Here is a 27356-nt window from a genome sequence, read left to right on the forward strand (position 1 = left end):
AGAGAATATAGGTGAGAAAAGGAGCTCCACCGGGTTTTTATTAGAGGAAAATCCCCTCCATTTTGGGCAGGGAAAAGGGAAAAGTAACCATTTTGAAATCTGACCTAGAGGAAGAGCAGTAACTCCAGTCCCCTCTAACCTTCCTGAGACAAGAGGAGGGAAAAAAAAGGCTTAAGAAATTCTTTTGAAGGTCCGTTCAGCAACTCTAGTCCACTAAAAAACCCAACAGATTTCATCATATGATTACAGAACACTTCTCCTCTCTACTACCTTATGACCACATAAACAGGGCTCCAATGTAACAGATTACAACTGAGAAAATTACAAGAAACAGACTTTTTTTATTAATAAAAGTTTCTAAGGACACCCAAAACAACAAGACAAAAACCAGGAAAGTAGAGGAAAATGAAACGTCTTATACCTACAAACAATACAAATACCTAGTGAACATTAAACACAGCCCAACTCCTAGCCAGATAAACCTAAAATCTCACATTAAACACATGTTTACCTGAGTTTCTACTACTCAGTAAGTCATGTCCAGATTTCAGCAAAAAATTGCAAGGCATGTAACAGGCAAGGAAAAGGTCTGAAGAGACAAAGCAAGCATCAAAACCAAACTCAGATAAGGTAGATTTTGAATGATCAAACTGGAAATTTTAAATAATTAAAATTAAATTTTAATTATTAAATGCTCATTAAAATGCTAAGGGCTATAAGAAAGAATCAAAACCAAATGCTAGAAATAAAAAACATTAACACAAAGAATGCCTCTGATGGGAAATCAGCAGACTGAAAAAAAAAAAGAATCAGTGAGCTTGAAAAAAAAACTGGAACATGATCTTTTAGAATGTAGGACAACTATAAAAGGTGAAAAGTATTCATAATAGTAATGCTAGAAAGAGAAGAAATAAAGAAAATGAAGTATTTGAATAACAGTTGATACTTTTCCAAAATTAATGACAGATACCCCAAATGGCAAATCCAGAAAGCTTAAAGAACACTAAACAGGATAAACATCAAAACATTAACACCTCATCTTCAAACCTAGGTCAAACAAAGAGTAAGTCTTGAAAGAAATCAGGGGAAAAAAAAAAAAACCCTATATGAAAGAAGGGTAAGAATTTTATCAGATTTCTCTTCAGAAATCATGTAAGCAAGAAGAGAGTGGAGTGAAATATTTAAGTGTTGGGGAAAAAACCCCACCAAGCTAGGATTTAGCATCCTGAGAAAGTATCCTTGAAAAGTAAAAGAAAAATAAAGACTTTCTCAGACCTGGGGAACTTGTCGCCAACAAACTTGCCTTGTAAGATTTGTTAAAAGTTCTTCAGAGAAAAGGAAAATAATATAGGTGAGAAAAGAGAATCCTTACGAAGAAAGGAAGAGTCCAAGAAGGAATAAATGAAGACACACTCTTTTATTTTCCTTAAGCTTAACTGATCACATAGCTAAGTATTCAAAATAGTAACAATATCTTGGGTAACTTGTTTATGGATAAGTGAAATGAATAACAGCAATGCTATAAGGGTCAGGAGGGAGGAATTGGTTATATTCTGTTATAAGGTACCTGCACTATCTGTGAAGTAGTGTAAGTGGTATTTAAAAATGAACTTATATGAGCTCTAAGGGAAACTACTAAAAAATCTTTTTAAAGAAGTACAATTGGTATCTTAAATAGAAAAGAAAAATGGAATCATATACAATGTTCAATTAAAATCAGACAATGGGCTAGGCACAGTAGCTCATGCCTGTAATCCCTTTGGGAGGCCGAGGTGCGAGGATCACCTGAGCCCAGGAGTTCAAGACCAGCCTGGCCTACGTGGCAAAATCCCATCTCCATAAAGAACACAAAAAATTAGCCAGGTGTGGTGGTGTGCCCTTGTAGTTCCAGCCACTTGGGAACCTGAAGTGGGAGAATCACTTGAGTCCAGGAAGTCAAGGTTGCAGTGAGCCTACATCACGCCACTGCACTCCAGCCTGGGTGACAGAGGGAGATCTTGTCTCAAAAAAAAGAAAAGAAAAAAAGTAAATTTTAAAATAAGCAACAAGGGACAAGTATAATGAGTAAGAAACGCATACGGTAGACACTAAAATCCAACTTTAACAATACTTTCAATGTGAATGGTCTAAATATACCAATTAAAAGACAGAATTGACAAGAGTGAATAAAAAGTAAGACGCAAATATATGTTGTCTACAAGAAATTCACTCTAAATATAAAGACACAGATAGGTTAAAGCGATGGAGAAATACATACAATGCCAACACTGATCAAAAGGCAGCTGGACTAGTTATATTAATTTCTAACAAAGCAGAATTCAGAACAAGGAAAATTATCAGAGAAAAATAGGAACATTACATAATGATCAAGGATCAATTATCAAATAAGATGTAACAATCCTTAATTGTTGAGGGTCATGATCAACTCAGTATATTACTGGAGGCTATATGATTAAACAGCAAAGTGTTTCTCATAAAAGCAGGATGTTGGCAAACTCACAAACTGTGTCTGCTGCCCAGAAGGAAGGCTGAGGGCAACCACCACCCAGGCACAAGTGTTTCTTGTGATTAGGCGCAACTGAAGCCTGTTAGCAATAATGTGAACCTGTGATCAATCAAGCAGCTGACCAATCACTACCTCCTCCTCCCTGCTCTTTCTACCCAATAAATACTAAGGGCTGTAGCGTCTCAGGCAGCTGCCTTTGCTCACTAGAAGCAGGGAGCCCTTGTCTTCTTCTCTTCTTCTCCTTCCCCATGTTACTCTTACTTTAAAATAGTTACTTTTGTCTTAAGTTTTCATTTTTACTACTGTCCCCTTGATTCAGTCTCATAATGATGGTCTCAAGTAGTAACAGTAGTAACAGTAGTAACTGTCTTAGTGATAGTCTCAAGTAGTAACCGTGGCAGTCAGCCACACTTAATGTGTCTGAGCCTAACAACAAAGTGTCAAAAGAGGTGAGACAAAAAACAATAGAGCTACAAGAAGCAGCAGTTAACTCCACAGCTATAACTGAAGACACCAACACCCCTATATCAGAATTGGCAGACATAGCAGGCAGAAAACCAGTGAAGATATAGTCAAACTGAAAAGTATCATCAATCAACTGGATTTCACTGATATTTACAGTATACTTTATCCAATAACCGTAGAATACATACTATTCTTAATCTCACAAAAACATTCACCAAAACAGACCACATTCTGAGACATAAAAAAGACACGCCTTAACTAAAGTCACACAAACTATGCTCTCAGACTTTAATGGAATTAAGCTAGAAATCAATAAAAGAAAGATAGTTGGAAAATCCCCAAATATCTGGAGATTAAACAACACATTTTAAAATAAAGAAGTCTGAAGAGAAATTTAAAAATATTTTGAATTAAATGAAAACAACATATCAAAATTTGTGGGATGCAGTGAAAGCAATGCCTATAGAGAAATGTATAGCACTGAATGTTAGGGTGATCTAAAATCAATGATTTACCGTTCCACCTTAGGAAACTGGAGCAATAAATACAAACCAAGAGAAAGAGGAAGAAATGAGAAATAGAGGAGACAGCAGTGAAATTTAAAATAATAAAATTTTAAAAAATCAACAAAATTAAAAGCCATTTCTTTGAAAAGATCAGTAAAATTATAAACCTCTAGCCAGGATAACCAAGAAAAAAACACAAATTATTAATACCAAAATCAAAGACATAAGAAACTATCATTATCAGTAATAATATCAATACTGATCCCACAGACATTAAAAAAGTATTAAAGAAACATTTATAACTAACTTTATTCCCACAAATTTGATTATTTGGATGAAATGGATTTCAAGGCAATTCCTTGAAAGATATAACTTAGCAAAACTCATACAAGGAGAAATTGAAAATCTGAATATGCCTCTATAGATTAAAAAAATTGCATCAATAATTAATAACCTTTACAGAAATGAGAAAGAAGAGGAAGAACTCTGGTAACCAGATTGAAGTGTAGTGTCAAAATAAACTCCATCCACTGAAAGAGCCTAGAAGCAATGATATCCAGTAGTAGCAAGCACACCTATAATAAATCTATTAAATAAAATTCAAGAATATTTGTTGCATAATGTTTGTCCTCAGAATATATCCAATAAGGGTGTATGATACATTGTGTTCAAAAGTTATCTGCATTCATTCTTTTTTTTAATTGTGGTTACTGTTTGTAAAAGCTAAACAAACATATATACTCAGAAAAAAATAATAGTAACAATAACCTTCCCAAAAAAACCAAACACTGGACCCAGATGGCTTCAGGGTAATTCCAACTAAACATGTAAGGTAGAAATAACACAACTGTCTCCAATCTTTTCCAGAAATTACACTCAGAGGGTACACTTCCTAAGTCATTTGAGTCTAGCATTACCTTAATGCCAAAACCAAATAAAGACATTACAAGGGAAAACTACAGGCAAATATCCCTCATAAACACAGATGCAAATATCCTCAACAAAGTATTAGCAAATCAAATCCAGCAATGTACAAAAAGAATTATATCTCCTTGAAGTCTGGGTATTAAAATAAATACATTAAATTAAAATTTTTTAAAAAAGAACTATCCACCAAGACCAAGTGGGATTTACTCCAGATATGCAAGGCTGACTCAACATTCAAAGAAAACAATGTAATCAATCACATCAAGAAGCTAAAGAAGAAAAATCACATGATCAGACCAACAGATGCAGAAAACGTATCTGACAAAATCCAACACCAATCTTGATAAAAACCCTCAGTAAACTAGGAACAGAGGGGCAGCTTCCTCAACTTGATAAAGAACATCTACAAAAAACCTAACAGCTAGTCTCATACTTAATGGCTAGAAACTAGACACTTTCTCTTTAAGACCAGAAAAAAGGCAAAGATGTTTCCTTTTACAGCTCATATTCAACATCATCGGGGAAGTCCTAGCTAATGCAATGAGACAAGAAAAGGAAATAAAAGGTATATAGATTGAGAAAGAAAAAATAAACCTACTTTTGTAGCTGAAAAGATTGTTTATGTAGACTGTATCAAAGAATGGAGAAAAAAGCCTCTTGGGAAAAAAAAGCAATCATAGCAAGGTGGCAGAATACAATACAAGGTTAATATGCAGAAGTCAATTTCCTATGCACCAGCAATGAACTGGAAGTTTAAACACACAATATCACTTATATTAGCACCAACAAAAAAGGAAATACTTAGGCATAAATCTAACAAATGTGAACAAAATTGATACCATGAGAACTATAAAACTGCTGAAATAATCAAAGAAAATCTAAATGAATAGAAAAATAGCCTATGTTCATGGACAGGAAGACTCAGTACTGTTAAGATGTCACTTCTTTCCAACTTGATCCACAGATTTGGCATAATTCCAATCAAAATCCCACCAAGTTATTTTATGAATATTAAGAAACTGATTCTAAAGTTTCAATAGAAAAGCAAAGATCTAGAATAGAAAACACAATGCTAAAGAACAGTTAGAGAATTTTACTTCAAGTCTACTCAACCTCAAGACTTACTGTAAAACTACAGTATGAAGAGAGCATGGTATTGGCAAAAGTGTGCACACAGATCAATGAAACAGAACAGAGTACAAAAATAGACCTACAAAATTACTGATCTTGTATTTGTCAACTGATCTTTGACAAAACAGCAAAAGCAGTACAACAGGGAAAATGTATCTAGATTTTACGCCTTTCAGAAAAAAATCCACTCAAAATGGACCACAGACCCAAAAGTAAAATACAAAACTATAAACATAGGAAAACATAGGAGAAACACAAACACAGAAAATTTAGGTGACTTTTGGTTCAGCAATGACTTTTTACATACAAAACCAAAAGCAAGGACTATGAAAAGAAAGAAAGAGCAAATAGGGCTCATTATAATTAAAAACTACTGCTCTGTGAAAGACACTATTAAGAGAACAAAAAGATAAGCCACACACTGGGAGAAAAGTATTTGCAAAACAAGTATCTGATAAAGGACCTTTGTATATTCAAAATATAAAAAGAATTCTTAAAACTCAACAAGAAAAACAACCAATTAAAAACTGGGCAAAAGTTCTGGATAGACATTTCACCAAAGATGATCTACAAATGACAAATACACATATGAAAAGATGCTTAGCATATATCACTGGGGAAATGCAAATTAAAACAATAACGAGATACCCCTACACACCTATTATAATGGCTAAAATTCAAACAACTGACATACCAATTGCTGGTGAGGATGCATGTGGTGTAACAGGAATTTCATTCATTGTTGGTGGGAATGCAAAATGGTACAGCCACTTTGGAAGATGGTTTGCCAGTTTCTTATGAAGGTAAACACAGTCTTACCATATGATTCAGCAATCACACTCCTAGACTAAGTTTACTCAAACAAGGTGGAAATTTACAACCACATAAAAACTTGCACACAAATGTCTGTGGCAACTTATACATAAATAACAAATTCTGGAAGGAACCAAGAAGTCCCTCAATAGGTGACTGGATTATCAAACTATGGTACATCCATACAATGGAGTATTATTTAGTGACAAAAAGTGATGAACCATTAGGCCATGAAAAAACACATGGGTCTTAGATGTACACTGCTAAGTGAAAGAAGCCAGTCTGAAAAGACCATGTACTGTATGATTCCAATATATAACACTCTTTAAAGGAAAAGCAAAACTATGAAGACAGCAAAAAGATCAGTGGGTGTCATGAGTCTGCAGGTAGGGGGAGAGGAGAGAAGGGAAAAGGGTGAATAAATAGAGCATAGGGGATTTTTAGTCAGTCAAACTGTTCTATGTGACAATTTGGATACGTGACATTATGCATTTGCCAAAACTCACAGAAATGTACAACAAAAGAATGAACCCTTATATAATCTAATAGACTTTTGTTAATAATAGTGTAACAATATTGGTTCACCAATTGTAACAAATGTACCACACTAATGCAAGATGTTCTTAAGAGAAACTGTGTGTGGAAGATGGGCACATATGGGAGGGAACTATCTTACTGTTTTCTTTCTCTGTAAACCTAAAACTAAAAACCAAAGCTTGTTAATTAGGGGAATAAAAACAAAATGAACAAATATAAAGGGAAAACAAGTTAGGAGAAATATTCCAATATATGTAACAAAAAATTATATCTTTAATATACAGTATGCTTAAAAATATTAAGACAATAAGTTCTCACAAAAACCTGTGAAAGTTACAGCAGTTACACTCATAATTACATAAACTGCAAAAAACCCAAAGTCCTTCTGCTGGGAAGAGATGAATAAACTTACACCCTGAGAAGTGGAATACTACTCAGTAATAAAAAGTAATGAACTATTGGTACAAGCATCAATATGGATTAATCTAACAGGTATTATACTAAGTGAAAGAAGTCAGTCTCGAAAGGTTACATCCTGGCTGGGCACAGTGGCTCACGCCTGTAATCCCAGCATTTCGGGAGGCCAAGGCGGGAGGATCACTTTAAGGCAGGAGTTTGAGACCAGCCTGGCTAACATGGTGAAACTCCATTTCCACTAAATATACAAAAATTAGCTGGGCGTGGTGGTGCATGCCTGTAATCCCAACTACTTTGGAGGCTGTGGCAGGAGAATCGCTTGAACCCGAGAGGCGGAGGTTGCAGTGAGCCAAAATCACGCCACACTGCACTCCAGCCTGGGCAACAGAACCAGACTTCATCCCCCCTCCCCCCCTAAAAAAGGTTACATACTGAATGATTCCATTTACATGCCATTTTGGAAACAGAAACTCTATAGGAAAAGAAAGTCATTCAGTGGCTGCCAGGAGTTAAAAGTAGAGGGAGGATTAATGAAGGGGCATAAAAGGGAAGTTTGGAGAGTGATGGAATTGTTCTGTATCTCAACTGTGTTAGTGGTTACAGGAACCTATGCATTTGTCAAAATTCACAGAACTGTACAAACAGAAAAAAAAGTTAACTTTACTGCATGTTAATTAAAAATAAATTTTTTAAAAAGTAAATACTCCAATAAAACATGAGTAATAATTGAACAGGCACTTCAGGAAAACACACACAGGTACATGAAAAGAAACATAAAAAATATTAGATCTCACTAGTCCTCAAAGAAAGTATCCTTAAAATGGCAAATCCTTTTTATCTAATATATTCTAAAGAAAATAATCATTGACATATCCAAAGGTAGATACAAGAATGTTCAATAAACATTCTTTTCATTCTAAATGAAACTGAGACTAACCTTTATGTGCAACAAAAGACAGGTAATAAATCACTATATATGCATACATTAAAAGTACATGGTACTTTTGCCTCCATCTTAAAACAGTCCCACCCAGGCCCTGTCCACTATACAAACTCAGTGGCTCAATGGAGGAAGACATGGCCCTGCAACTGAGAAGCCCTCAAACTCTGGCCAGGTCCTGCTAGAATCCTAGAATCCTCAAAGTCTTAAAGTCAAAACAAGCCTATGAGGACATTGTAAATCCTGCTATAAAAATAGTTTTTAATAAAACAAAAAGATATAACACAATAATGGGCTAGAAAGCATGTTATAAAACAGCTTGTACAGTGCTCTCTAATTTTTATTAAAACTGTAAAGTAACAATGTTTTCCAAAAAGGTAGACAATGACCCTTTTGAGTGAAATTCCATTTTTAGCAGTTTCAAAAGGATTGGTAAGCTGAAGCCATTTTTGTCCTGTAGGATTGGAGTTAGTTGACCAGTGCCTTATTTGAAACTCAAAAGCATTTTTATAAATGTAATTTCTTTACTCAAGTGTTTATTAATTTCAGAAGAAAATTCTAATTATACTAAATCATTAATCTAATGGGTCTAATGGTATCTATCAAATTCCTTGCTTGATGTTTAAAATTTCAAATTCTGAATAGTTTATTCACGTATATAAGTTACTGACACGGTAAGAGGGATCTTTTTTTTTATCTTATAAGACCTAAAAATTACTGAATACCTTTGAAATAAAATGCTTTATTTCTGACAAATGTCATTATGAATATAATAAGACTTAAGAGCACCAAAAGTTAATTACTACAGCAAGATGCACTAGCATATGTATATCTATCTATTTCTATTAAGAAACTCAGGGCATTTGTCTATAACTCACAAGTTACCAATCTTAAATATTTAAACTTATGAACACATACACATTTTTTCTCATGTAAAAGAACAAACTTTAACATCTATCTTTCAACCATCAAAAGTGAAATAATATTAAAAGTGATATATACCAACTGGTGATTCACATAGTAGTGCTATAAAATTAAACCAAAAACATTCCATCAACAATTGCAGGCCAGGTATGGTGGCTCAAGACTATATAATCCCAGCACTTCAGGAGACTGAGGTGGGTGGATCACTTGAGCCCAGTAGTTCAAAACTAGCCTGGATTGGACAACATGGCAAAACCCCATCTCTATAAAAAATACAAAAAATTAGCCAGGCATAGTGGTACATGCCCGTAGTGCCAGCTACTCAAGAAGCTGAGGTGAGAGGATCATCTAAGCCCAGGAGTTCAAGGCTGCAGTGAACAGTGACCATGTCACTGCACTCCAGCCCGGGCAACAGAGACCTTATCTCAAAAAACAAACAAACAACAATTGCAGATGCTCCTGTGAAAATATTTCAATCAGGTTACATACCTGATATGTATTTCAGGGTTTAAAAAAGGCAATCACTATCTAAAAGAAATGAGAACTCATAAAAAATAATAAAGAACCAAAAAGAAAGCAATTGTTGAGAAAGCTATGGTTCTCAAAGATTATTAACACAGAAATTATTTGACAGGGTAAACAGAACTTCAGTTGGCCATTGTATTTAAATCATGTTTTTTATTTACTATATTATGTTTTGGCTTCTTAAAAAGCTTGCTCGCCAGGGCTAGCACTTTCTTAGAGATAAGAGAGCTCACAGGAGCATGTCTTCCATATACAAACCAACCAATCCTGAGTCTACAGCCAAACCCACCTCCTTATCTACGCTCACATATGAAGCCAGTATTTCCTGCCCTAAATCATTCCAGAGTCAGGTACCAGGCAATTAGAGACACCTCTACAGCTCAAGGCCTGCAGGAATCATTCAAACTCATCAATCCTTAACTGTTTACTCTGCCCTCCCTTACCTTTCCCAGGAAATACCAATAAAGACTCTGGCCGACTTTTCCGTGGCTCCTGTCTTCTGCTTCCTGACTAAAACCTGGTGCTTCCTCTGTGTGGCATGCAGTGACCCTCCCTAAGACCTGTGAGTATAATAAAATTCTTCCTTCTAAGTCTTATTCACACATCCCCCTGCAGCTGCACAGATTTTACCATACCGTATCCAACACCTACATTCTTAGAATAGCCGCTATTAATATACAAAAGAAATTTAAGTATATGCATGCTCAAAATACTGCAAAGTGAAATATTAATCACCAGATGATTATCTGCACCAATGGAACTGAGGTAAGAAGCTTTAACAGAAGTCCTTTTTCAAGATTACTATTCAAACCTAGAACATTTCGCTTTATCATCTGTGATTTAAAAAATTTGTTCCAATTCTAATTCTATGCTGACAGTAAAGCAGCTACTTATCTCTCTCTCTCTACACTGCACCTTCTCTACCACATTCTTCCCAAAGCATAAAGAATCATGGATAACAGAAATCATTTCTTGCCTTCGGAAAGTTCACAATAATATACAGCAAGCTGCATCTTTCTTCGGCTGCATCTTTCTCCCATTACCTCTCAAAGAGCTATAAAAATATAAATATACAATACCTTAAATTAAGGCCTGGCTACATTTACTAAGATGGACTTCAAGGACCCATTCATTTATCCTGCCTTTTAATAACTATGACAATAAGGCTCTAAAAACAAGAAAAGCCTATTAGTCTGAGAGTTCCTCTGACAATTCTTAGTCAAATAATTCCATCTGTAGTTAACTCCTATGACAACAAGACACAAAATAACTTGGTTTCCTGACTTGCTAAACTGTTACAGTGTTAAATGTAAAGGAAAATAATCTATCATACGCATAAAACAACAAATTCTACTTTTTATCCAATAGATATGAAATTGTTTATGTTTCTAGTAAACTGACATTTTTGGTTAATAAAATTATTTATATTATAATCCATATTTAAAATCTTGTTTTTCAACATATCCCTGTAAGATTAATAAACAATAAAAAGTAGCAACTTTAAATCACACAAATAAGTTCAGAAGAAAGTGATTTACATTTCAATTTTATAAACATTACAGGTTCTACTTGTACCAAATGAGGTGTACCTATAAAACTATGGAGACTGAGATGCGTTTTACTGTTTAGTTTTTCAATAATATTTCTTTTCATAAGTGCTATAACTTAAAATTTACACTGGATGTTCAAGACTTTTTCATAAGAAGTCTCCAAGGCCGGGCGCGGTGGCTCAAGCCTGTAATCCCAGCACTTTGGGAGGCCGAGACGGGTGGATCACGAGGTCAGGAGATCGAGACCATCCTGGCTAACACGGTGAAACCCCGTCTCTACTAAAAAAATACAAAAAATTAGCCGGGCGAGATGGCGGGCGCCTGTAGTCCCAGCTACTCGGGAGGCTGAGGCGAGAGAATGGCGTGAACCCGGAGGCGGAGCTTGTAGTGAGCTGAGATCCGGCCACTGCACTCCAGCCTGGGCGACAGAGCGAGACTCCGTCTCAAAAAAAAAAAAAAAAAAAAAAAAAGAAGTCTCCAATTTTTAATATAAATTGGTCAAAAAATAGTGTTCTTATTTACATAAGAATTAGAAGAAAAAAAGGAAAATTATTTCAGAAATAAAGACAAGCCAAATGGAACACAAAATAACAGACCCCACAAGAAAAGAGGAAAGAGAATGGAGGAAAATTTTCAAAATAACAAAGTTAGTCAAGTGTTACAGCCTTTTTAGAATTTCTCTAGCAGGCTTTCCAGTTTTTACCAAAAAAACCCTTCAAAAAAATAAAATAATAATAGAAGTTAGTCAAATAGATCCAACGTACATTCATAATTAGAGTCCCTAAAAAATAAACCCATGTAATAGAACAGAACAAATATCGAAAACCATCACACAAAATAACTTTTCTGAAATAAAATACTTGAACCTACTACTTAAGGCAAGATCAACACCAAGACATATTCAAGTAACGGCTCTTCAAAGAAAAAGAAACATCTTTCAGGTATCCAAGCAAATGACCAAATTTCTTGTAAGAATAAAATGGCAGAAGACTTTGAAAATACCCACGGAGCTCATAAAAAAAACATAGCTGGGCGCAGTGGCTCATCCATGTAATCCCAGCACTTTGGGAAGCTGAGGTGGGAAGATCATCACTTGAGCCCGGGAGTTCAAGACCAGCCTGAGCAATACAATGGGACCCTGTCCCAACAAACATAAAAATAAAAAATAAAGTTAGCTGAGCATAGTGGTGTGCACCTGTAGTCCCAGCTACTCAGGAGGCTAAGGCGGGAGGATTGCTTGGCCCCAGGAGGTTGAGGCTGCAGTGAGCCATGATTGTGCCACAGCCCTCCAACCTGGGCAACTAAGTGAGAGTCTGTCTTGGGGAAAAAAAAAAAAGAAAGAAAGAAAGAAAACATGAGCCAGGGATTTTACATCCAACCAAAGCTTCAAATATAATGAGTATAATGATCACATACAAATAGTCTGAACTGAAAGGACTTAAAAGAATATTGTTCCCATGAGCTCACTTGTAGAATGTGAGCTTCAGACAACGAAAAAATCCTAAAAGTATCTTTGGGATAAGGTCTGGGGAAGAGTATTGAATATAATTTAAAATTAACACTAAGTGATCAGAATAAAGATAACAGCATAGTATATGCAAATGCTATATGCTCGTAAAACATAGATATAAAACAATTAACAAAAGAGAATTTACAGAAAAAGTAATCACCTATTGATACACTCAACTACCTGGATGAGTATCACATGCATCATGCTAAGTGAATACAAAATAGCCATTCTCAAAAGGTTACATTTATATAACATTCTGGCTTCAAAAGGCAAAGCTATAGGGACAGAAGACAGATCAGTGGTTGTGAGAAGTTAGGGGTGGGAGAAGGGTTTCAGATAAAGGGGCAACAAGAGAAAGTTTGGGGAGGTGAGAGAACTGTTCTTTATCTTGATTGTGGTGGTTGTTATGTAATTCTAGTTGTGGTGGTTGTTAGGTAATTCTATTTGTCAAAACTCACAACTGTATACTGAAAAACATGTATTTTATTGCATGTTAATCAATAATAAATTTTAAATGCAAAAAACCCACAGACACTGGGGAAAGGGAAGAAAAGGTACAGAAGAGGTTATTAGCTAATTTCATTACTGCTCACAATACAAGAGTACCTTAAAAGGAGTGGACTATAGGTAGCAGTATAAATGTTCCTCTCTCAATGTAAAAATATACCAAACCTCTCAAAAAAAGAGAGCAAAAAAAATAGACAAAATAAAAACATTCAAAAGCAACAAAAATGTTAAGTTTCCTTTCACTCCCATCCCCATTTAACCACTTCCTCTACCTACAGTCAACTAGTGTCATCAGCTACTTGTGATACCTCTTCAAAGTTTTCAATGGCATATTTGCTTACATTTTCAAAAGGAAATAATAAAAGAATAAACCAAGAACTAATGAAAATGGTTACCTGAGCGGGGGGGGGAGGATGATGTGAACCTTCTGTGAAGTGCCTTAATTCCCTTTTTTTTTTTTTTTTTTGAGAGTCACGCTGTCACCCAGGCCAGAGTGCAGTAGAACAATCTTGGCTCACTGCAACTTCCACCTCCCAGGTTCAAGCGGTTGTCCTGCCTCAGCCTCCTGATTAGTAAGTAGCTGGGATTACGGGCACGTGCCACCACACCTGGTCAATTTTTGTATTTTTAGTAGAGATGGGGATGGGGTTTCGCCATGTTGGCCAGGCTGGTCTCGAACTCCTGACTGCAGGTGATCCTCCCACCTCAGCCTCCCAAAGTGCTGGGATTACAGGTGTGAGCCACCACACTTGGGCCAAGTGCCTTCTTAAACAGTCTTACTTTGGAACAATGTAAATGTTTTACATAGTTAAAACAAAAATTTAAAAATCAGTCCCTATGAATGGAAGATAATTTTAAATAAGTGAAACTAGCATATATCAAGTTGGTGGCAGAAATACAGAAAAAAGAATTACTTCAAGTGACTTCAAAACACAGTATTTTGAATATCCATCCCTAATGGGATATATTTTTAAAACCAAAGCACAATAAATAAATAAATAAATAAATGCAAAAAAATCATACAGTATTCAATGTTCTTGTTAATACTGATTTTTTTTTTTTAATTGACAGAGTTTTCCTCTTGTTGCCCAAGTTGGAGTGTAATGGCACAATCTCGGCTCACTGCAACCTCCACCTCGTGGGTTCAAGCGATTTTCCAGCCTCAGCCTCCCGAGTCACTGGGATTACAGGCACCCGCTGCTGGGCCCAGCTAATTTTTGTTAGTTTTAGTAGAGACAGGGTTTCACCATGTTGGCCAGGCTGATCTTAAATTCCTGACCTCAGGTGATCCACCCGACTTGGTCTCCCAAATTACTGGTATTTGAATTTGAAAATGTATCAAAATATCCTAGGCTAAGGCAAATAAATATGTTAATATCCCACTAGAATCAAAGATTCTCAGAGTAAGAAAAAAGAAAGAAGTATAAAATGAGAGACTTTAAAACTGATTTGGAAACTCTGCAACTCACTTTGAAATGCATTTAAAAAAGATGGGGTGTGGATGCACAGATCTGCAACAAAGTAAATAGAGCAAAATCCTAATTCTAAAATCTACGTGGTGTGTACAGGGGTATTCACTGTATTAACTCTCTCTTCTATATGTCTGCAAATGTTGGGGAGGAAAACTCCTTAGATTCTGTATTATACAAATCACGAAGAAGCACTGGGATGAATCTCAACTCTTAACCAATCTGTTTTTCCATCTGACAACAATTAGTTCTCAACAACCATTTTTAAAACATTTCAACCACTCCTCAAAAAAAACTATCCAGACTACCAAATAATCCACAACACCAAAAGGTCTAGGACCAACAGATCATTTCTCCTTTTCCTGGAATGTTAATCAACCTAAGTGATTCCAGCAATAGGCAAAGAGCAAGAACTCAATATATCTGAGATAAACATAAATAGAATGGTTATAAACTGTTTTCCTGGTTGGATTTCAAGTAATATATTCATCAGGACAAAACTATACAACCTTAAAGTTATATGATATGGGTGTCTTTAAGACATTAAAATGAAATTTTCTCCCTGAATTTTTAATTAAATTTACATTAAAGTGAAAGTAAAAGTACTGGTACCCATGAGAATAATATTTTTTTTAATCTCTCATGTGACTCGAATACATCTTAAACCAATTTTTCTTTCTTAGACTAATGTTGAAAGCAGTCTGAATAGAGGACAAAAGCTGGAGAGAATATACTCCAAAATGTCAACTGCCATTAATCTGGGTGGTAGTATTGCATATCCTTTTAAAAATATGTATGCTTTTTTCTATTTCACAGGATTAGTCTGTTTGATTTTCCCTTTTGCATTAAGAATGCATTACCTTGTAACTGGAAAAAAAACTTCTTGGAGAAAAAAAAAAGTACCTACATTTGTTAAGTATAAAATAACTGACAGAGTAAGAGGTAAGGGTGATTTGGGATTTAAACCACACTAAAGATAACCGACTCAAGAATAATTTGAGAAACGTGATGGTTATATATCTTTAGGTCACTTTTCCCATATTTCACACCTTCTTAAATAACCAATTTTCCTTTCCACCAAAAATGTGGCTCCTACCATTCCTGATGGTTTCAAAATGTAGGTAAAGAACATATCCAAAATCCAAGACTCATATTCTGTTCATTCCATAAATATTGAATATCTGTACCCTGTACTACGCACAGAAAGTGCTAGGGCTTTACAAAAGAAAAGATGTTATTATCCCTACCCACCTCTACTCAGTTAACATATTTATGCAGCACCTATTTTGCGTCTGGCATTGTTCGACACACCATGGATATAGCAGTGAACAAAACAGACCAAAAAAGCCTCTCTGATAAAGCTTTGCTTCTCTTCAGTTGTCTTTCATTGTTATGACCTACACTTAGCCAAATGCAGCAAATCCACCTCAGAAATCCCTCCGCATCTCCTTAAAACTCACTAAAAACAGCAAAATATAAATCTCTCATTCTGTCTGAGTATTATCAGCTCCATGCTGATTTCATTTTTTCCTTACCCAGCCTGAACTAAAATGGTCCATTTAGATATTCCCTCACCAGTAACCTCAATTACTACGACTGTTCTTCCAACTTACCTAACCTATAGTTTCCCATTTTGCATCAATCATACAATTCAACTTTCCTCTCTAACCAGCTGAGTATACAGTGAAAAATTTGAAGTATATAAACCACTGTCTCAAATTTATGGTTTTAAATCTCATAGTTCCTCAATACTCTTCCACTTCTCTGATCAATGAACATTTACTAAATATCTCTGTGTATAAAGCTGTGGCAAAGACAAAAGTCTGTGCCCTCCCTACAGGGGATACTCTAACAGGCAGGACAGATCTTAAATAATTAATTATGAATGTGATTAAATGCTATGAAGGGGAAGTACAAGGTGCCATGAAAGGGCGTTAACAGAGGAGCCTAATCTCATTTGGAGGTGAAATGGTTGTCAAGCCAGGCTTCCAGAAGTAGTGATAAGTGCCATTAAATAAAATCCATATAGCATCCCACATTCCTAATTTATACTTAAATCCCCATATCCTATCTGCTGGACAAAGAAACTTGCCTCATTTGCCTTCTCGGTCTTCTCCTGGACTCACTAGTGATTCCTTCTCCTCAGGATATACATACAACAAAGTCTCTCCCACCCAAACATAAATTGGAATAATTTTTCTGGAGAGTAATTTGGCCATGCGAATCATAAGCCTTAAAAATGTGCATATCCCTTCTTGTGATCCACAATTCGACTTCAAGAAATCTTTCCTAAGGAAATAAAGACAAATTTCATGCAAAAAAGATTATTTAGGATAGTGAAAGAATTAAAACAATCTAAATAACTGGCAACAGGAGAAGAGCTATGGATGTGCCTTAATAAACTTACAACAGACTATGCCACAGCTAAAAATAAAAAGATATTCAGAGCTTTTAATCTCATAGAAAAATGCTTATAATTATGTAAGAAATACACTGTAACTGTTACACAGAAATAAATCAATAATAATCCTCTACAAAAAAATTTAAAAATAGGCCAGGCATGGTGACACATCTCTGTAGTCCTAGCTACTTGAGTGGCTGAGGCAGGAGGATCACTTGAACCCAACAGTTTGAGGTTGAAGTGAGGTATGATTGTGTCACTGCACTACAGCCTGGGCAACAGAGTAATACCCTGTCTCCCAAAAAATATTAAATAAATGATAAACACAGGAAGTAAAAACCTGTATAAAGAGGATAACTACGCTGGGCACGGTGGCTCACGCCTGTAATCCCAACACTTTGGGAGGCCGCGGTGGGCGGATCACGAGGTCAAGAGATAGAGACCATCCTGGCCAACATGGTGCAACCTTGTGTCTACTGAAAATACAAAAATTAGCTGGGCATGGTTGCGTGCGCCTGTAGTCCCAGCTACTGGGGTGGGGTGGGGGGCGCGGTGGGCTGAAGTGGCAGAATCGCTTGAACCTGGGAGGCAGAGATCGCAGTGAACTGAAATCGCACCACTGCACTCCAGCCTGGCAACAGAGAGGGACTCTGTCTCAAAAAAAAAGAGTACAACTAAGCTTAAAACATAAGTGTATATATAAAATTTGCAAAGAAATGAGAAGTATTGATAGCAATTAATTATACAAAATTATGGTTTAGTTTTCCCCCTTACATTTTTCTGTACCTTTTTTCTTCCTGAATTTCCAAAATTTCTTCCCCCCTCCCCCACCCTGAAATAGTGTCTCACTCTGTAGCCCAGGCTAGAGTGTAGTGGCAGAAACACAGTTCACTGCAGCCTTGACCTCCTGGGCTCAAGCGATCTTCCTGGCTCAGCCTCTCATATAGCTGGGACCATAGGCACATGTCACTACACCTGGCTAATTTTATTATTTTTATTATTTATTTATTTATTCAGTTAGTTAGTTAGATGAGACAGAGTCTGACTCTGTTGCCCAAGCTGGAGTGCAGCAGCGTGATCCTGGCTCACTGCAGCCTCTGCCTCCCAGGTTCCAGGGATTCTCCTGCCTCAGTCTTCCAAGTAGCTGGGATTACAGGAATGTGCCACCACGCCGAGATATTTTTCTGTATTTGGTAAAGACAGGGTTTCACTATGTTGGCCAGGCTGGTCTCGAACTCCTGACCTCAGGTGATCCACCCACCTCGGCCTCCCAAAGTGCTGGGATTACAGGCGTGAGCCACCATGCCCAACCTAATAAACAGGGTCTTGCTTTGTTGCCCAAGCTGGTCACAAACTACTGGGCTCAGGCAATCCTCCCACCTCAGCCTCCAAAAGTGCTGGGATTACAGGCATGAGTCACCACGCCTGGCCTTGAATTATCAAATTGGCAGTGTATTACTTTTCTAAATGGGTTGTGAATTACTGTTCCTCACAACAGCAACACAGCTACTAAGTCCACTAGCACATTATCTCCATTCCTTACCTCTAACTCTCCGACACACTGCACCTGCTATCACCCCAATCCCAAATGACAAACCAGTGGAGACTTAGCAGTCCTCCTTTGAACTGACTTCCAGGGCTTCTGAAATCTGCCTTCTAATCTGCTTCTAGGATCTGCCTTCTAATTCTCTGATCATTCTTTTATAGAACCTTAGATGATTATGTAACAAGGAAAACATTTTTTAAAAAATTCGTAAGTACATGAAAAGAATCTCAGATGAATTCTCTCCTTCTATACGTCCTTTAAATATGGTGTTTCAGGTGTCCACCTTAGCTGCCTTCTTTTTTTTACACTACACGCTTGGGTGATCCTATCAATTCCCATGGCTTTAACAACTTACCTTCTGACAACTCCAAAACCTACCTTCAGCCCTACTCTCCTAAATCCCATTTATTTTTAGTCAAAGCCTTTGCTATTAATTTTCTGGGAGTCCTCTAGCAGTTCGAACACTGTTCTCATCATCGTCTTCTTTAAAGATCCACTTCCTGGCCAGTTGTGATGGCTTACAACTGTAATCCCAGCACTTTGGGAGGCTGAGGCAGGAGGATCCCTTGATCCCAGGAGTTTGAGGCTGCACTGAGCTATAATCACACAACTGCACTCCAGCCTGGGCAACAAAGTGAGGCCCTATCTCTTAAAAAAAAAAAAAAAAAACCCCTTCTGGTATTTTCTGATGTGTTTAGTCACACCACTATCCATTTAATCTTCTAAGCTAAAAGCCAGGGAGTCATCCTTAACACTCTCTCAACAACTATCTTTACCTACTTACTACTCCTACTTCCTAATCAAGGAAATAAAGACAGATTTCTTATAAAAAAATTAAGTCCTAATTAGCTAACAAATCTGTCTACTTTCCTCTCCAACCCCACTACACAGATTAAACCCTCAATTTATTATTACAATAACCCAACTGATCTCTGGAAGTCAGTCTCAGATCTATTTTCTATATTACCCTCAGATAACCCACCTAAAAAGCAAATCCAACCATATAATTCCCTTGCTTAAAAACTACCACCTGAAAGATAAAAGGTAACACCCACTAGCATTAGAAGTCCCTTCATGATCATCTCCAGACACATTCCTCCCACAAAACTTTATGCTGAGCTTCCTCCAGCAGCAGCAGCAGCAGCAGCAGCAAGCAGCAGTAAGACATGAGTTTTCTGTGCACCAGGAATCTTTTTTCAGAGCAGCATCAAGCTATCTTGAGTTTGCTTCACACCAGGTACTCTAATAAGTGCTTTAAGTGAATTATATAATTTAGTCTTATGAGGCTGGCACTATTATTTCCTTTTCACAGATAAGACTGAGTCTGTCAAAAAATACAAAATCACAGACCTAGTTAAGTAGCAGAGCCAAGATTTATATCTCCACTATATTTCTCGACAAAAGTAACTAGTCAGCTTCTAAAACTGCTACTAATCTTCAAAATCACTGTTCATATCCTATCTTGTGAAGGATACCTGAGCAACTGAAGGACAGAGAAGCTTATGTTTAACTGTATTCCTCTTCTGTCATTTTATGTAAGCTTCCTAGATAGACTTCCCTGATCACCACTGTCTTCCAACAGAGTTGGTTACTTCCTCCAATATACTTCTCTAATTTGTTTATAGGTCTACTACTGTGTATCTCATACTGGATTTTATTATTATTAATGTTTTTTCTTTTTTTTTTTTTTTTGAGACGGAGTCTCACTCTGTCCCCTAGGCTGGAGAGAAGTGGCGCAATCTCAGCTCACTGCAGGCTCCGCCTCCAGGGTTCATGCCATTCTCCTGCCTCAGCCTCCCAAGTATCTGGGACTACAGGCACATGCCACCTCACCTGGCTGATTTTTTGTATTTTTAGTACAGACGGGCTTTCACCATGTTAGCCAGCATGGTCTCGATCTCCTGACCTCGTGATCCACCTGCCTCGGCCTCCCAAAGTGCTGGGATTACAGGCATGAGCCACCACGCCCGGCCGGATTTTATTATTTATTTACATGTTCATTTCCCTTTTTACCTGCAAACTTCTACAGAGTAGGTACCCTTTCTCAGCCATGTTTACAGCGCTGTCTCCATCTCTGTCAATCCTAGGTTCTTAGCAGAGTATCTGGCACATAACAGGTACTCGACAAATTAAATCTCCTCTTCTGTTATTTTCCTCCTGTTTTGTTTTTTTTTTTTTGTCTTTTTTTTTTTTTAATCTATCACACTCTCTATCCTCAGGCAACAGCCTCACAACCTAACTCCTAGCTCTAGCGCCTACACTCTCCAGCAATCTTGCAGACTGCCATCACACACTTCATTCTCTCCCCACTTTGTATTATCTTTCTAAAACAGGTATCATATATCTTCCCTACTCAAAAAGATTGAAGGCAGTCTGGGTGCAGTGATTCATGCCTGTAATCCCAACACTTAGGGAGGCAGGAGGATAGCTTGAGGCTAGGAGTTCAAGACCAGCCTATGCAACATACTGAAACCTATCTCTACAAAAAAAAAAAAAAAAGCTGGGCATGCTGATGTACACCTATAGTCCCATCTATTTGGGAAGCTGAGCTGAAGCAGGAAGATCACTTAAGCAAGGGAAGTCAAGGCTACAGAGAGCCATGATTGTGCCACTGCACTCCAGCCTGGGTGACAGAACAAGACTGTGCCACAAAAAAAAAAAAAAAAACTGAAAGCTCCCTTCTACCTGTAGAGTATATTTCATCCTATAACTATCATCAACGCTCTATAATATCTGATTCCATTCTTACTTTCTTTTTTTTTGAGAGATGAAATCTCACTCTGTCGCCAGGCTGGAGTACAGTGGTGCAATCTCGGCTCACTACAACCTTTGTATCCTGGGTTCAAGCGATTCTTCTGCCTTGACTTCCCAAGTAGATGGGACTACAGAGGCATGTGCCACCACACCCAGCTAATTTTTGTACTTTTTAGTAGAGATGGGGTTTCACTATATGTTGGTCAGGCTGGTCTGGAACTCTTTATCTCAGGTGATCCACCTGCTTCGGGCTCCCAAAGTGTTGGGATTACAGGCATGAGCCACAGCATTCGGCCTATTCTCACTTTTGTAACTCTTCCTTATAATCCAAGTCCCCAACAACACTGAACTATGTATCTCTCTGCCAAAGACCACAAAGTTGCACTCTTCCTGTGAGACTGTTCTGGCCATTTACCATAGTCCATAATGTTCTTCCCCAAAAAGGCCTCTCAAATTCTTACTCATTTTGTAAGGTCTACCAACTACTACTTCCTGTATAAATCTGTTTCCTTGAGCCAGAATTAACTACTCTCTCCTCAGTTTTCCCATATATGGTCTCATTCTTAAGTACTTAGTATATTATGTCTTAGAGCTGCATATTTCTGCTTCCTGCCTTGTCCCACTATATCTTCCAAACACCATATACCAACAGTTTGGTCAACAAAGGACTATATATACAATGGTACAGCCAGGTATGTAGTAGGCTATACCACCTAGGTTTACATAAATACCCTTTACGTTCATAAAAAAACACTGCCCAATGACTCATGTCTTAGAACATGTTCCCATAGTTAAGTGACATATGACTATACTAAATTTCATCTTCCTCAAGGGCAGGGACCATATTCAGTTCACTTACTGTATTAATTGAGTCTCTACTAAATGTCAGGTCCTCTAGTAAGAACTATGAATAAGACAAATAAATAAAATAATTTCTTATCTTCACTCAGCTGCTGACGGTGTGATATATCATATATATATCACATATATTCAACATATATTTGCTAAAGATATTGCTTACTTATAATAATATACTGTTTATTCTTTGTTCACATTTACCTTGTGCTTCCAATTGCTGCTTACAACCAATCAAACCTAGAAAGAAAGATCCTTCTAGTTTTCAAAGCCTTTTAAGGCTAGACAGGAAGAAAGACCTTTGTTCTCCTCTTCCCCCCAAGAAATAATCTAGAAAATCAGCAAGCATAGAAGGAACATTCTGAAAGAGTGCACGTTATTATCAGCAGAAGAATTTAGGAACAGAACAGAGAGACTGCATTACTTGCCAGTTCTCACTGAAACACTGTCAAAGAGTGGCATCAATATTTTGTTTAAAGAGCTAAAAATACCATTCATAATAAATTATAATTCTAAAAACTTTCAAATAAAAATTTTATTATCTCTCACATTTAGAATTAACTGTATCTCTTCTGCCTCTATTAATATGTATAACTTAAAATTTGAATGAAATCCCTGAACTGAAAGTACGTAAGATACAGACTCTTTAAAGAAATTCACCTCAACAGTCAATGATCACTAAAAAGAAGGGAAAGTAAATACATACCCATTAAATATATGCCCTAAAGAAGTTATGCAGGGCCAGGTATGGTGGCTCATATCTGTAATCCCAGCACTTTGGGAGGCCAAGGTGGGTGGATCATTTGAGGTCAGGAGTTCAAGACCGGCCTGGCCAACATGGTGAAACCCCATCTCTACTGAAAATACAAAAATTAGCTGAGTGTGGTGTAGCATACCTGTAATCCCTGCTACTAGGACAGACTAAGACAGGAGAATTCCTTGAACCCAGGAGACAGAGGTTGCAGTGAGCCAAGATTACGCCACTGAACTCCAGTCTGGGTGACAGACAGAGACTCCATCTCAAAACAAAAAAAAAAAGGCATGTGGATAAAGTGATTTAATTTTTTGTTGTGAAATGCATTAGAATTTATTTTAAATTAATAATATTTAAAGACTATTTTGTCCTAATAAATTTATTTAGCTGCATATGTACAAAAATTAGGTTCACTTTAAATGAAAACTCAGGACAGAAAATGAAATGTTCTTTCACTCAATAAAAGGAACTTTCTTCAAGTCTCATTTTCTAGGCAATAAAGAAATACAAGAAACAGTCATGACAGTCATATTCCTAATTTTCCAAGGCAGACCTAGAAATAATGTACACCACAGAAGAAATTAAAAGTCTTTACAAGCACATAATACATTAACACCAGTCCTTTCTACTCTACTGAAAGAGGCAATTCATGCCCAACTCTTGCATTTCATGAGAAAATTTGCTGCCAAGGACAATTTATTTTAAAACTGAGATCTTGGATAAACACTTTAAAAGAAAACTCAGTGTTTTTGTTTGTTTGTTTGTTTGTTTGTTTGTTTTTGAGACTGAGTCTCGCACAGTCACCTGGGCTGGAGTACACAGCGGCGCGATGTCGGCTCACTGCAGCCTGTGCCTCCCGTGTTCAAGCGATTCTCCTGCCTCAGTTCAGCAAGTAGCTGGGATTACAGGTGCCTGCCACCATGCCCGGCTAATTTTTTGTATTTTTAGTAGAGACGGGGTTGGCCAGGCTGGTCTCGAACTCCTGACCTCGTGATCCACCGGTGTCGGCCTCCCAAAGTGCTAGGATTACAGGCTAGAGCCACCGTGCTCGGCGAAAATTCAGTTTTAAATTAAGTGAAATAAACTCTCAGATGGGCACACATCATTGCAAACAAACGGCTACTCTTTCTGGTCCATGCTTTACAAAGATGTTGGGATTTTAGGAAAGCATCTTTTCTCCAGAAAAACATTACTTGGCAAAAATTAGCAATAGGAGTTGCTTTTTTTCATAAATGAATTGTTCTTTGCTTCCAAAAACAATGGGTTGGGCTTAGAACTTTGTTTGACACGTTTACCAGAGAGAGAAATGAATGCGACCAAAGAAATACAATAGTTTGGTGGCGCGGTGGCTCATATCTATAATCCCAGCACTTTGGGAGGCTGAGGCGGGTGGACCACCTGAGGTCAGGGGTTCGAAACCAGCCTGGCCAACATGGCAAAAACCCGTCTCTACTAAAAGCACAAAATAAGCTGGGCATGGTGGCACATGCCTGTAATCCAGCTACTCGGTAGGCAGAGGCAGGAGAATCACTTGAACCTGGGAGGCAGAGGTTACAGTGAGCTGAAATCATGCCATCACACTCCAGCCTGGGCAACAAGAGTGAAACTGTGTCTCAAAAAAGGCCGGGCGCAGTGGCTTATACCTGTAATCCCAGCACTTTGGGTGGCGGAGGCGGATGGATCCCTGAGGTCAGGAGTTTGACAGCAGCCTGGGCAACATGGTGAAACCCCATCTCTACTAAAAACACAAAACTTAGTCAGGCATGGTGGCACGCGCCTGTAATCTCAGCTACTTGGGAGGCTGAGACAGGCAGAATTGCTTGAACCCAAGAGTTGGAGGTTGCAGTGAGTCAAGATCGCACCACTGCACTCCAGCCTGGGTGACAGAGCAAGACTCCGTCTCAAAAAATCAAACAAACAAACAGTTTTCTCCAAGAACATACAAGAAATAGTACTTCTAATCCATTCATTTATTCATACCTTTAAAAGCTAGCTATAAATTAAGCACTAGAGTTACAGAAATTAAAATAAAATAGTCCCTTACGCTTAAATCTGTAGGGTCATGTTGGCAGTAAGCAGACAATTGAAACAATATAAATAGCATAATTACAGTCTGGCCAAAATGTAAAGGAGGCATAGAAAAGGCATATTCCTACTTTAGGAAGAAAATGCCGTAAGAAAGGTACTCCTACACTAGAACTTGAAGACTAATTAATTAGCTAGGCAAACAGAGAAAAGGGTAAGAGAAGGTGAAGGAAGGACATGCATAAGGAACTAGAAATATAAGCCAGCGTGCGTAGTCAGAGAACTCCAAATGGTACCTTATAGGTGAAGAGCAGGTGAGGATTAGGGATTCTTCAACATCATAAGTCATTAGGGAAATATAAATTAAAACTACAGCAAGAAATCACTAGAAACCTATTATAATGGCTAAAAATTAAAAAAAAAAAAAACAGACAATACCTAGTGCTAAGATCAACAGGAACTCTCATACATTGCTGGTAGAAATGCAAACTAGTGGGCCGGGCAGGGTGGCTCACACCTGTAATCCCAGAACTTTCGGAGGCTGAGGCGGGCAGATCACCTGAGCTCAGGAATTCGACACCAGCCTGGGCAACGTGGTGAAACCCCATCTCTACCAAAAACACAAAAGATTAGCCGGGGGTGGCAGCGGATATCATATCCCTCCACAGTATTGCTGGTTTCTATCACTCAACAAGCACATGGAACACACAAAGTATATCTGTAAGGAACTTACTATCTAGCTCAGGAGAAAAAAAATGTATATATGAAAAAGCTAGAGGCCAGGTGTTGTGGCTCATGCCTGCAATCCCAGCACGCTGGGAGGCTGACACAGGTGGATCATTTGAGGTCAGGCACTCTAGACCAGCCTGGCCAACATAGTGAAACCCCGTCTCTACTAAAAATTCAAAAATTAGCCAGGCATGGTGGTGGGCGCCTATAATCCCAGCTACTTGGGAGGCTGAGGCAGGAGAATTGCTTGAACCCAGGAAGCGGAGGTTACAGTGAGCCAAGATCGTGCCACTGCACTCCAGCCTGGGCAGCACAGCGAGACTCTGGCTCAAGAAAAACAAACAAAAACAAAACGCAAACTAGTATACCCACTTTGTGAAACAATTTGGCAGTTTCTTATAAAGTTAAAAATACTTAACTACAATCCAGCAATCCCACTCCTAGATACTTACTCGTGAAAAGAAAACTTATGTTTACACAAAAACCTGTATATACATGTTTACAGTTCCAGCCAAAAAACTGGAAACAACTGAGAAATTCTTCAACTGGGGAGTGGGTAAGCAAACTTTGGTTCACTCATCTACACAATTAGATTAAAAAGGACTGTTCTATGAATATACACAACAGGGAGGAATCTCAAATGTGTTATGCTAAGTGAAAGATACCAGACTTAAAAGGCTACAAACTATATGATTCCATTTATATGCCATTCTTGAAATGGCCATACTAGAGCGACAGTAAACCAGTCAATAGTTAACAGGAGGTAGAGATGGGGAAGGGCTGTCTACAAAAGGGTATGGCAGAATTTTGGGGGGTGACTGAGCTGTTCTATATGCAGCAGTCCACACTTATCTGTGGTTTTGCTTTCCTCAGTGTTTCAGTTACCCACAGTCAACTGAGGTGCAAAAATATTAATTGGACAATTCCAGAAATAAGCAATTCATAAGTTTTAAATTGCGTGCCATTCTGAGTAACATGATAAAATCTCATGCCATTGGACTCAGTCCCGCCCTGTCCCCGCCTGGTAATCATTCCTTTGTCTAGCATATCCACGCTGTATATACCACATGCCCTTCAGTCACTGACTAGCCCTCTCAATTATCAGACTGAAAAAAAACATAGTATATATAGAGTTCAGTACTACCTGTAGTTTCAGGCATCCACAAAGGGTCTTGGAATGTATCCCCCACAGATAACGGGAGACTCCCATATCAATTGTGATGGTGGTTTTATGACTATACATGTTTCTCAAAACTCACAGAACCATATACTAAAAAGAATAAAGTTTACTATATGTAAAATATACCTAATTTTAAAAACAAAAGAAAAAGGATAAGGGATCCTAGCTACAAAAAGACTGAAAAATGATGCAAGAGCTAGTCATATCTGAGGGGTCCTGTTAAGAAGCTCTACATTTTATCCTTGAAGCAACAGATGTCCCAAATGATCTCAAAAAACGGGTAGAGGCAATTCAGTTCCGTATTATTAAGAACACTGACAACAGTTATAGACAAGAATAAGAGCAAAACAGGGAGCAACTGGAGACCCATCAACCAACTACCTCA

General features: G+C 37.7%; 1 protein-coding gene and 1 non-coding gene across 3 annotated transcripts in view; one reads left to right on the top strand and one right to left on the bottom strand.

Annotated features, from left to right (window-relative positions):
- The window catches only part of RANBP9 (RAN binding protein 9), a 93383-nt gene that overhangs the window by 50478 nt on the left and 15549 nt on the right, over positions 1-27356 (bottom strand). The gene's annotated exons all lie outside the window — the stretch shown is intronic.
- LOC117088867 lies at positions 11895-11957 on the top strand. The gene has a single exon (XR_004439384.1). It is a non-coding gene; the product is annotated as a U7 small nuclear RNA (small nuclear RNA).

The sequence above is a fragment of the Trachypithecus francoisi genome, unplaced genomic scaffold, assembly GCF_009764315.1.
Source record: "Trachypithecus francoisi isolate TF-2019V2 unplaced genomic scaffold, Tfra_2.0 Lachesis_group10, whole genome shotgun sequence".
NCBI lineage: Eukaryota > Metazoa > Chordata > Mammalia > Primates > Cercopithecidae > Trachypithecus > Trachypithecus francoisi.